Consider the following 12,925-nt stretch of genomic DNA (forward strand, 5'->3'; position numbering starts at 1 on the left):
TGTGCTAACTTGAATACAAGGAGGTTGGCACACATTCTCGCATCTTAAACCCAACTTATGTCTTCGCGTTTGAACCTTCTTAAGACTTCCTCCAAATGGTGCATTCATGATCTACATTGGCTTCTTTCTCTAACCTTCAGCTTCACAACCCTAGATGCATGAAAGTAACATAAATGCACAGATATTAGCGTTAAAACCCGAGAAAAGTAATGCTCATCATAAGGAAAGAACACTTCATATTCTTATCCCACAAGCACTTATCACATTCTACTAACATGTGTATAGAATAATTGATGTATAATTATTAGCAAACTAACAGACTGCAAAATACTGGTTGATAAGATAGTTCCAGGTTCTTATAAATTTGAATCATAAAATTTAAGAATAACAAACCTTTGCTATTTTAACAGGTGGTTCTGGAGTTAAAGATGCAGCTTGGCCTGCAATTTTCACTCCAACAGTTTACCAGAAAATCTGAGAAAACAAACAGCCTTTAACCACTAAATTTCAATGTCTCTAGAATTGTATACATGAGACTGAAGTATCAAACTAGCTCCTTACATGCAGCAATACAGGGAGTTTGAATGAAGGAACGGAGGAGGATGTTGTGAACAATAATGAAGACCATACCACAAGTGACTAAATACTCATTTGGTGTATGTGTTTAGAGTACTATTTTTGAAAGGAAACATTTTAGTTTTAACTATTATAACAACAAATACAAACATTCTGTGATATCTCAGTTATTCATGTTTCAATGACAATATCGTGCAAACAACTTTGGATATATTAAGAAATATCCCATAAACTAAAGGATTAAAAAAAAAATTCTCAAAGAGTGATTAGTTTCAATTTTTATTGTGCCAGAAAATGGATAATTAGTTTCGGTTCTTTGTGATAATTCCTTGTTAGCTGCAGTTGTGTCAGCATATGACAAGGATCTCACATAATCACTTCTCTTCATTGCTTCCATATATATATATATATATATATTAAGTTTATGAATAAACATTTGAGTTAAAATAAGAGATAATTATATATATATCATGTTCAAGTTAAGAACAAACTTTCATATATGTATATATATTAGTATTTCATCAAAAACTTTTTATTCATGAAATAAAAGAAGAAGAAAGATCATTAGTTTGTGTTTGAATTCAGTAATACAAGATGAGAAACTTTCTCATCAATTAGCAAGCAAACAAACAAACACAAGAAGTACAAAGATCACAACTTTGTGTTAGATTGCTATGAAACAAGATGGGAACCATGTCAACAAATAGTGAAACAAAGAAAAACAACAAGAACAAAGATGACGAGTTTGTGTTTGATTTCAGTCATATAAAGCACAAAGATCACAATTTTTGAGATAGATCTCAATTAATGACACTAGATGAGAAACAACCAAACAAGCACAAAGATCAAAACTGCTTGTCTGATTTCAGTGATTAATAAAAGATCAAAGCTTTTGAGTGGATTTTAAATGGCTCTGAAATTGGAAACATCTCTTCTATTCAATTAGCTAGAAATTGTTCCAACAAAACAAGAGAGCACGTTCACCTGTTATCAGTATATGCAAACCCTAAAACACAAACTACAACTCCGAAAATCATCAATGCATTAAACAAGTAATTCTTGCATTAAATTAGATGGTAAGCTAAGGGAGGCATACTTCAATACAAGAATGCCTAGCAGAGAGGCTCAGATCTGGAGATTTCTTGAGAGGAATGACATGCTGGGAAGCGTTCTAGGAGTGCTTATGGAGTGTGAGAGATTGGAACGCTAAGAACTGAGGCATGGTGACCGGAGGCGTGGTGGCCAGCCCCAAACGCTCTACCCCTTCCTTTCTGCGATGGCACAAACACACGATCGCAACCCCCAACCCCCAGCCTGATAAACAAAGGATCCAAAATATTTTGGTTCCTACTACTTTAAAAAAATTACTATGGAATCCTATGTTTCCATAGTAATTTTACCCTATAAAAAGATTGGCCAAACATGTCACACCCCATCCCACGGGTCTCACACATGACATACCACCACGACAACCTAGGGGAGGTCAAGCACCTGCCTCAACCCCAGATTGCCGTAAGGCTAACCTGTTCCATATACAATGTTACTATACCAACAAGGAATAATTTAACAATAAGGACATACAACAACATTACTACGCAAGGACAACATTATAACACAAGATAGATACATGGTAATCACAACATAGAAAGTCATAACAACAAGGTTAACATCCCCCAATCACTTGGTATAACTCTCATACATCACATAGTTCTGACTGGCACAAATAGGAATATCCAAAGGAAGTAAAACAAAATATGAAGGTATAAAATCCTAGTGAATCCATCTAATACATGCTAAAATGCTTAAGGATCCTACACAACTCAAGAGGAACACAAAATAAACTCTGCCTAACACTTCATGCTTTACCCCAATGCTGTGCTATCACCTGGGAGGAAAAAGAAGAGGGGATGAGTAAGTAAGTTACTAAGTGAGGGGCTAAACATGAAACTACATCTCATACATGATTGAATAAAATAAAATGTCAAAATATGCTTCGATTCTAAAAATATTTTAAATATTTTAAATAGCAAGTATAACATAAGAAAAGCATGATAAAAACCTTTTACATCATTACCAAATCCATACAAATATGAAATCCATCTTCATACATTCCTTCAATAACTCATAGCTCAAAATATTTAGAAATAAATAAATCAACAATTCAAAATAGTTAATAGTATCACAACTAGCCTCAAAAACCAGCTCCATTCGCTAATCGTGGCCTCAGTTAGGTCAAGAGCCACCAAGATGCGCGTATCATGGCGTTAGCCGTTGGGGAACCAGTGTGGTGACTCCAGGGCTCCCAACCCTGCACATCTTTTAGGCTCTTTACGCGCTCCCCTAAAAGGGTTAGAGTTTCCACGGGCCGACCTAGTCAAAATATTTAAATAACAATTCAGCCCGTAGGCTCAATATATACATTAATATAATAGCATGAGTCTCATCAAGAGATCATAAGTTTTCATATAAGCAACTTTCACTCGAAGAGTGAATAACTTGATTATAACATCTTCAATGAAACCATTTTCATCAAGAACATCATATAAGAGTATTCTTTGAAAATATACTTCAAATATAACATCATCATAATGAATTTCAATTTGGTTTACACATGCCTTTTTAGTCATTATAACAAGAATATCAAGTCTCTTCAAATACATAACTTGAAAACATATATTTCAAAATATAGGGTTTCCAAACCACAAGTAATATATATAATCTTTAACAAAAATCATGAAATAAGCCAATTCAAAAATCATCATGATTTGTAGATCCCATGGACAACATTTCAAGAGTTTTTGGCAACAAGAAGTTTATCATTCAAAGGTAAGCAATTTAAGTATTAGAAAGCATGCATGATGTATAGTCCATAATTTAGTAAATCCCACTCACAAACTTGGTGAGCTAAACACCCCGGTGTTACTTCTCTACCGGCTCCTTTCCTTTGCTTGAAGTCTCACCTCCTAGGAGCAATTAAGCAACCCAAGACAACAACCAAACATTATCAACAACTTGATCACCCTGAATGAAGGAAAATGCTCAAAATGGAAAAATAATTGGTCATAGGGTTTGCTAAGCACTCTAACAAGAATGAAACTCTCACAACCCTCAAAACTAACAAGAAAAGCAAAAGAAGCTTAACTTAGTTCAGTGCTACAGTAACCCTAACTAAGAACTGAAAGATCTCTCTCAATTCTCAATGGATTCAAGGTTTTACAACTTCAAACTTCTTCTACACTCTAGATCCAACCAAAATTAAGATTTTCCACCAATAATCTCAAATAAATTCACCAAAAAGAGAAAGGGAGAAGAAAATGACCAAGGGGAAGAATAAACTTACCTCGAAGCTTCTCAAAAACCCCAAGGAAGAACACTTCTCAAGAGAGGAAGAAGAGATCTTCCAGTTTCTTCTTGATTCAAGGCAAAGGATGATGGGTTCGAGAAGTGGAGATGAAGGTTCTAGAGGAGGAGGAAAGTGGAAGAGAAAAGGGCTCAAGGAAGAGTGTAAAAAGAATGAGAAAAAGATAAGAAAATGGCTTTTAAATCCTAAATTTCCATACTATGCCGGTCCCAAACGGGGTCCATACGGCCAGTATGACTCTATAGAAAGTTTCTAGATTTTTTATACCACGGTCCATACAGCCAGTATGGACCCCGTCATGGCCATTCAGCCTATACAAAAATGAGTGTTAACCACTAAATTGGTGGCCGTTTGACCTCCTTTTTTATTCTAACGACTTGGGACACTCTCAAAAACTCTCACACATGAAAATTACTCAAGAAAACAAGTTGAAACACAAAGGAAAAAATACAAAAAAAAGTCAAACCACCACAAAACACTCATTCCTACAATTTCCTATATAATACTAAATTCCATAGGAATGGTGTTCATTCTTATGGAATTCAATATTATATAGGAAATTGTAGGAATGAGTGTTTTGTGGTGGTTTGACTTTTTTTGTATATGGAATTTAGTGCCATCCAAACATGGCCTAATATATTGTGAAAACTAGTGTATAATATAAGGTTCATGCTACAAATAGAGACATGTTACTCCCACAACATCTAGCGGAATTTAAACTCAAATTTTTATATCCCTGATAAAAATCATGGATTACAAATCAAATTTTAATTATTTTCATATGTTAGATGATTGTAGGTTCATGACTTCTATTAGCCCCTAATATCAATTACCCCAGACAATGTCATGGGAACCTCCAATTAATAAACAAGTGTGAATGAAAAATAATTGAGAAAACATAAAATTAATTTTATTATTATGATTTCAAAGAGTATATGTGTACATAATCATAAGCGATAATAAAAAAAAATATTAAGATAACTATTTTTTTTTATCATGCTCTTCAAACTCTTTTTTTATTCGCATGACTTGGCTGACGCTCTTAACTCCTTTCCTAAAACCATATTGGAAGACCCTTTTAACTCGGTGATTGTAGCCTTCTTCGAATTTTTTTTGTGTTTGCAACTTGACACATTTCATAACTCTCAAGTTGCGGCCACTACACATTTGTGAGTTGCCTACTTGATTATCTTTGACTCTTTTATTGTTGAAACTTTGGTGCTTTATTCTTGTGAAATCCTTATTTCTCTGACCTTTGAAGCTCCTTAGGTTTTTGACTTCTTTGTGTCTTAAGACTTCAAAGTTACATTCATTATTTATATAAAATATTTAAGTCTTGACTCTTTGATGCTTTTGAGCCTTGACTATCAAATCTTCAAGTCGTGACCTTCAACATGATTGTGTCATTAACTTGACAATTTTAACTTGCTTTTAGAATGGATCTCAAGCTGTAATTATAAACTTGATTTCCATTAACTAAATCATCAATTGAGTTCTCCAATTCATCATTGCGAATGAGACCTCGCAATAGGTTTCAAGAGAATTTTCTTTAACACTTTTTTTCTACTCCAATTAGTGTCAAGAAACCCCAAAGTGAGTTCAAAGAGAAATTTTCATAAATTTTTCATTTACTCTTCTTTTCACTCCAATGAGTGTCAAAAGACCTCAAAGTGAGTTCAAAGAGAGATTTTCATAAATTTTTTCATTTACTCTTCCTTTCAGTCCAATGAGTGGCGAAAGACCTCAAAGTGAGTTCAAAGAGAGATTTTCATAAAATTTTTCATTTACTCTTCCTTTCACTCCAATGGTGTCAAAAGATCTCAAAGTGAGCTCAAAGAGATTTTCATAAACTTTTTTCATTTACTCTTCCTTTCACTCCTATGAGTGTCAAAAGACCTCAAAGTGAGATCAAAGAGGGATTTTCATAATTTTTTTTCATTTACTCTTCCTTTCACTCCAATGAGTGTCAAAAGACTTTAAAGTGAGCTCAAAGACAGATTTCATAGAAATTTTCAATCACTCTTCTTTTTCACTAAAATGAGTGTCGAGAGTCCTCAAAGTAAGTTCAAAAAGAGTTTTCATAAAATTTTCATTTACTCTTCCTTTTGCTAAAATGAGTGTCAAAAGACCTCTCAAAGTGAGTCCAAAGAGAGATTTTCATAATTTTTTTATTTACTCTTCCTTTCACTCCAATGAGTGCCAAAGACCTCAAAGTGAGTTTAAAGAGAAATTTTCATAAAATTTTCCATTTACTCTTCCTTTCACTACAATGAGTGTCAAAAGACCTCAAAGTGAGCTCAAAGAGAGATTTTATAAAAAAATTTTTTACTCTTCCGATCACTCCAATGAGTGCCAAAAGACTTCAATGTGAGTCCAAAGAGAGATATTCATAATTTTTTTTTGCATTTGTTCTTCCTTTCACTCCAATGAGTGGCAAAGACATCAAAGTTAATTCAAAGATAGATTTTCATAAATTTTTTTATTTACTCTTCCTTTCACTCCAATGAGTGTCAAAAGACCTCAAAGTGAGCTCAAAGAGAGATTTTCATAAATTTTTCATTTACTCTTCTTTTCATTCCAATGAGTGTCAAAAGACTTCAAAGTGACTTTAAAGAGAGATTTTCATAATTTTTTTTCCTTTACTCTTCCTTTCACTCCGATAAGTGTCAAAAGATCTCAAAGTGAGTTTAAAAAATGTTTTATCTACCCCCAAGAGTGTCAAGACCTCATGGTAGGTTCGAAGAAATTTTATAAATTTTTTTTACCCCCAAGAGTGTTAAGACCTCAAAGTAGTTTTGAAGAAATTTTATAAATTTTTTCCTCTACCCCCAAGAGTGTCAAGACCTCAAGGTAAGTTTGAAGAAATTTTATAAATTTTTTTTATCTACTACTAAGAGTGTCAAGATCTCAAGGTAGGTTCGAAGAAATTTTATAAATATTTCTTTCTACCCCCAAGAGTATCAAAACCTCAAGGTTGGTTTTAAGAAACTTTATAAAATTTTCTCTACCTCAAGAGAGACGAGACCTCATGGTTGGTTTCAAAGAGGTGCTCATAAGATTTTCCAAGAGAAGGTCCTGCAAAAATTACAAACATGCCCTTCACAAATAAACTCATCCCTCATGATTTTTTTTTTTTTTTTGAAAAGATTTTTTCCCTCTTTTTTTCTCATCATTTGAAATAATATAGTAACATCTTTAACTATAGATGTGAGCCCCGCCTTTAATTTAATCCTAGCCATTGATATTATTTTTAATCCTAGCCATTGATATTATTTTTTTTAATCCTAGCCATTGATTGTGTTTTCAGTTTAAAAACCCTAGACACCTCTTCACCTCCTTCCGATTTAAATCATAGTTAGAAATAGAGAAATACCTAGTCTCATCTTTCTCTCTCTACTTGTGGGTGGTGTCGGCGGCAAGGATGGGAGAAAGGTCTCGTCATCCATTGTTGATTTAGTATTATTGTTGAGGTAAGAACCCTCTTCCTCGGATCTTTGAAAAATATTGTAGAATTATTATTGTTATTTTTTCTAAATCTTGATATGTTAATGCCGAATATTATTGATGGATGGGTAAGGTTAGCTTCTTGTTTGAGGAGTTTGAGATTAATTTGATAGGTTTCAGATTTCATTTTTGATAATGGCAAAAACCCGTCTTCGATTTTAGGGGTCTTAAAGGCATACTTTGGAGGAGACTAAAATAAGAAACTTGTAAAGTTTGATGTTATCTAAGGACCTGCCAAATTTCAGAGTTTTGGAGTAGTATCCTGTAAATTATAGGCTTTAAAATCAGGTGACACGAACAGCTTCTCTGTGTAGCCCTTGAGAATTTATTAATTTATTTCATGATTTAGATTTAGACTTATATAAGAAAGTTGTAGATGATGATTTTAGCTTTGTATCTGCCAAAGTCTAGAATTTTTACCGCTGTAAATTGTGAGATATGATCATATTTCTATTGGTGTGCTCAATGGCATTTCTGCAAAAAGCATGAAGATTGATTTGAGAATTTGATGATCTTATAGATTGAATCAGGACTCATGTTTAATAAGAAATTTGTTCCATTTTGAGTTAATATATGCTTGTAAAGTTTTATCTTATTTTAAGTTATACGTTGTGAGATATTTTTATTGGAAGAGGCATGTCTGAAACTGTTGGTTTACATATTTATGATTTCTAAAAGTGATGGCTTAAACTCTGTAGATCTCAAACCATTGTAAGATTTGGATATGTTATAGATGTAGATGTCTAGCTTTCTTAGAAGATTGAAATTTCTGATTTGGGTTAGAATTTGCAAAGCTATGCTGATTTCAATCTTAAGGTTCGTAAGGGAATTGGTTAGTAGTCTCGACCTTGGTAGTTTTTTTAGTTTCTTGATTATATTTTTACATTCGTGTGAATTTTTTTGAATTTTATTTACTTGTAATTCTGATAGGTTATCCCCAAATATAGGATTTCCTAAGAAAACTCGATTAGTGAAAGAATTCGAAATTAGGTTATTAGTCAGGTAAGTATCCCACATATAAATCCTATTATATGTATATACTTGAAAATTCTAATCTTTTTGAATTTATAAATTTTTGAGAAAAAAATGCTTATTATTTGGATTTAAGTTTTGAATTATTTATTTATTTATTATTTGCAATTCGTATGTAAGTATTTACTTTGGAAATCAATTGGAACTATTTTTATCTGAAAACAGGATCATCAAATTTATGTATTCTGTTCTGATAAATGTTTGGACATTATGTATTTTGACATAGCAACTTGTAGTCACAACTAACTTTGCAATAACCTTATCATTGGGGGTTAAACATTGACTGTGTCGACATGTATTTGTGAAATGAAACTATAGTTTCCCACCGTTCTGTCGGTGAAGAATAACGGCTTCCGATAATTCTGGCTCGGGTCACCAAGGGTAAACTTATGGCCTCTAATATTTTGGCTCGGGTCATTGAGGGTAAACATATGACCTTTGACATTTTGTTTTGGCAACAGTTATTTGTGGGATATATATGCTTGACTTTTTGATCAATTATGTTTTATTGAAAAACTTAACTTCTGAATTTTATTCTGATAAACTTGTATTTTATTATACTTGTTTAAGTTTTGAAATTTTGAATCTTTTATGATCCTGATATTTTTTAGTGGGTACTTAGTGGGCTGTCAAACTCATAATCTGTAGTTTAATTATTTTTTAAATCAGGAGTTTAATAGCTCACCACTTTGAGAATTTGAGGCCTTGCACACCTATTTGTTTGTCAATGCACCGGGTCTGGCGAGTAGGGTTCGGGGCAAGACAATAGATGAAGAGCAAAGGGAAGTACTCAAAACACTCAAAACTTGATAAAACTGAATACTGTTTTTCCTACAGCATGAGGAATCAATGAATGATAAGTAAATCATACTCTTATGGCATCCGGCAGGTTCAAAGTAACATATTTGCAATCTCTACAGCATTAAATGTGGTGCCTTGCATGTCTCCACAAACAATTTTGTCTAGTCCATGGTTTCTATCTTGAGGAATATCTTGGCAAATAAGACCAACTGCAACATAATCTTTGTTTGACATCTCCAATGATGTGTGGGAAGCGATTGGCACCATGGTCATAAAAAACAACCACCCCAGAACCCCCTTTCAGAATCCTCTTTGTAGTATCCTCATCAAGAGACTTTTCAAACTGCAGATCAACACTTTCAACATGAACATGCATCACTGGAACTCTAATGCAAGTTTTAGTCACTTTAACATCCTTATCTTTCCAGATCTTTCTTACTTCTTTCACCAATTTCATTTCCACCTCATTATACCCATTTGAAAGAGCTAAAGAACTGACTCATTGAGTGAGAATAGATTAAATGCATTCTATTGCTTAAAGGTCTTACAAGTGGGTCTTTTGCCATTCAAAACCTCTCGAGTCCACAATCGCTAGTCTTCCATTGCTGTAGCACCTACTCCACTAGCTTCTTAAGAGGTGCTGACAACCATTTGAACCATCTTTGACCTCCGATGCAATGGCGTGGCAGCCATCAAGCAAATAATGGTATGACAAAAGCTCCACGCTCAGCAGCAACAAAATTAATCTCACACCTAGCCTAACCATCAACATTGAATAGAGCAATATCAACACCATCAAAGCTCTTCGACTTGGATGAGCTCCTCAATGATGCAGTCACGGTTCTCCAAAAATAGGTGGCGGACGAATGCCGAGCATGCAAATAGAGTGGTAAGGGAAGTCACAGTTGGAAAGAACCTAAAAGAACTCATGTCTGACGGCTCCCGTCACACTCACTATGGCAACCAAAGGACCATCTTCTCATAACTCCATTCTTACGATTGTGTTGGCCCTCTTGCTTCGGCCAACGGCGATGTTACCACGTCTCCCGGAGATATACATAAAACAGTGGGCGGAGACCGTAACATGTATTGTTTGGAACTCTCTGATTCACCACGGAGGGAGAAAAATATAGTGGATAATGATGTAAAAGTCTAGATTTGCACGTCCAGATTAAATAAAAAAAAAAACAGGTTGACTTTAAGTATGGGCTATATAATGTGCATGAAGGTTTATAGTATGCAGGGAAAAAAAAATCATAAACAAAATAGTGGGACCCACTATAAATGCATGCATGGTGTATACTGTAATCTCAAGAGTACTGTTGTTTATCATGCAATATCCAAAGTTTTTTTTTCTTTGCATTTTCTTACCTAACATGCACGCACTTAAGAAAGATATTATACCTTTCTCTTGTTGCCGAGTCTAGTTGATTTTTATCACCTTTCTCTCATTTCCTGTCGAACAAATGAGCCTATGTTATCTTCTTTATTTGTTCACCTTCTTCTCCTTTTTCTTCTTCGAACTTTCTGTGTTCTCACTCCGGTTTGTCCTCCCTCTTTTTTTTTTTCTTAAAACTCTGTCTCTTCTTCTCCTCTTTTTCTTCTCTTTTTTCTTTTCTCCCAATTTTTCTGTTCCACCGTATCCTCAACTTCCTGTATGTAGGGAGATTTTTTTTTCAAAAATTTCAATTCAAAATTTTGTTTTAAATTTTAAATTTTGAAATTCAAACCCTTAGTTTTTTAATCAATATATCTTTAGATATATATTCTCTCTCTTTTAAATATATATTTTTTATTTTATTTTATTTTTTTGCTTATTCCGCTACTCCTATTTGGAATAGGATAATAGCCCTTTTTTTATTATTATTTTTCCTTTCTCCTACTCTTATTTGAAGTACGAAGATAGAATTTATTAATACTATTTTTTTTACTTATCTTTTTTTTTGTTTTACTTTAATTAGAAATAGAATAATAAGTTCCTAATGGAACTAAGAATTAGAAAATTCAATATAAACAATCCCTATGTTACTTGGGTTAATCGGTCAATTTGATCATCCAACTCAAAATTGTTTCTTCAAAAGTTTTTGTTTGATAAAACTTATTTAATTAATAAATAAATTTTATTAGAGTTTGGAGAGTCATTGGAAAAACCTGAATTTCATAAAATAGGGGAGTATAATTGAACTCATACATATATTTGGTCTCCCTTTTGGTGGATTTAAGATGTTTCACGGTTATTATAAGTGATATTATTCTAACATATTTTTTGTAATTCATCCAATTTATATATAAAAAAAAGCTCCTCAAATTTTATGCTATTTATAAAAATTATAAAAACCAGTCTCCAAAACTTCTTACACTAGTGTGCGATTGAATTACGGTAATGGAAATGAGAGGAAATGAGGTAATAGAAAAGGAAAAAAGGAATGTGTAGGGGATGGTAATGAAAAAGATGTTTGGTTGGAAGGTTAATTCATTAGGAATAGGAAAAGTTGGAGAGTAATTTATTGGGAATTAAGAAAAAATGAAAAGATATGATGTAAAATTACTTTTATGCCCTTGATATAAAGAAATAAATTTTGTTGTTTATAAAATGTTTTAAATAAATTTTAATTATTATAATTAATAATTATAATTATTATAATTAAATATTAATTATTTTAATATTAATACATTTATATTAAATATAAATATTTATTTAATATAATTATTATATTATATATATATACCTATATATATTAGTGAGGGATAAAATGGGTCATTTGCACATATTCCCATTATATAAAAATCCACCTACGATTTTCCGTGAGAAATAATGCATTAAATCAGACAAACAATTAATAAAACAAGAAAAAAGGGAACAATTGAAAGAAGCAGGATAAAATTTGGTGGCATGGCAATGAAAGCAACTGGAATAATCCAATGGAAACTTGCCAATTTAGCTTTCTTACTCTTATTCACAGGTGTCGCCTTTGCTCCCAAATTCCAAGGATTCAAACCCTAGACGGCAATGCACCGTACACTACAAGAAAAATTCTAAATTGGCACAGTAGAATTGGCACGGAAATGAGTTTAAAAATCGTACCAAACTGATTTTGGCACCGTATTTAGCACCAAAAATTAATTGTGGCTATAGCAATGATGATAAATATATTTTGACACAGTTTTTTGAATATCGTGCCAAACTGTCACTGTTTTTGGCATGATTTTTTATTATTGTGCCAAACATTATCATTAATTTTTGGCACGGACTTTGGTTCCATATTTGTCACAGTTTTGTCACGGGTTTATTGGTTCGGTATTTGGCATGGTATTTTGGCACGATTTTCTCTACTATACTTTTTTTCACGATATTTGGCACAGTTTTTGGCAAAAGTTTTTGTTATGATTTTTGGCACGCTTTTGTTTATTCTGTGAGAAAAATAATTTATATGAATTTAATTTTATTAAAATATATTATATATTTTATATTGATTTATGAGGAAAATGAATAAAAATGTTATTAAAAATCATAAATTTACAAACAACTTCAAGAAGACAAAACTCAACAAAAATGGATAGTTGATAAGGACGCAAGTGTACATGCCGATCGCATAAAAGTAGTATGAGTAAAGTAGAGTGTAGTCTACAGGGAAGAAAGTGAATACTAGA

The 12,925-nt window shown here is 32.8% G+C and overlaps 1 pseudogene; it reads right to left on the reverse strand.

Moving 5' to 3' along the window:
- Positions 1-9,364: 9,364 nt before the first annotated feature.
- On the reverse strand, positions 9,365-10,265 carry LOC120279973 (annotated as a pseudogene).
- Between the last annotated feature and the right edge of the window lie 2,660 nt (positions 10,266-12,925).

The sequence above is a fragment of the Dioscorea cayenensis genome, chromosome 17 (genome assembly GCF_009730915.1).
Source record: "Dioscorea cayenensis subsp. rotundata cultivar TDr96_F1 chromosome 17, TDr96_F1_v2_PseudoChromosome.rev07_lg8_w22 25.fasta, whole genome shotgun sequence".
NCBI classification, from domain to species: domain Eukaryota; kingdom Viridiplantae; phylum Streptophyta; class Magnoliopsida; order Dioscoreales; family Dioscoreaceae; genus Dioscorea; species Dioscorea cayenensis.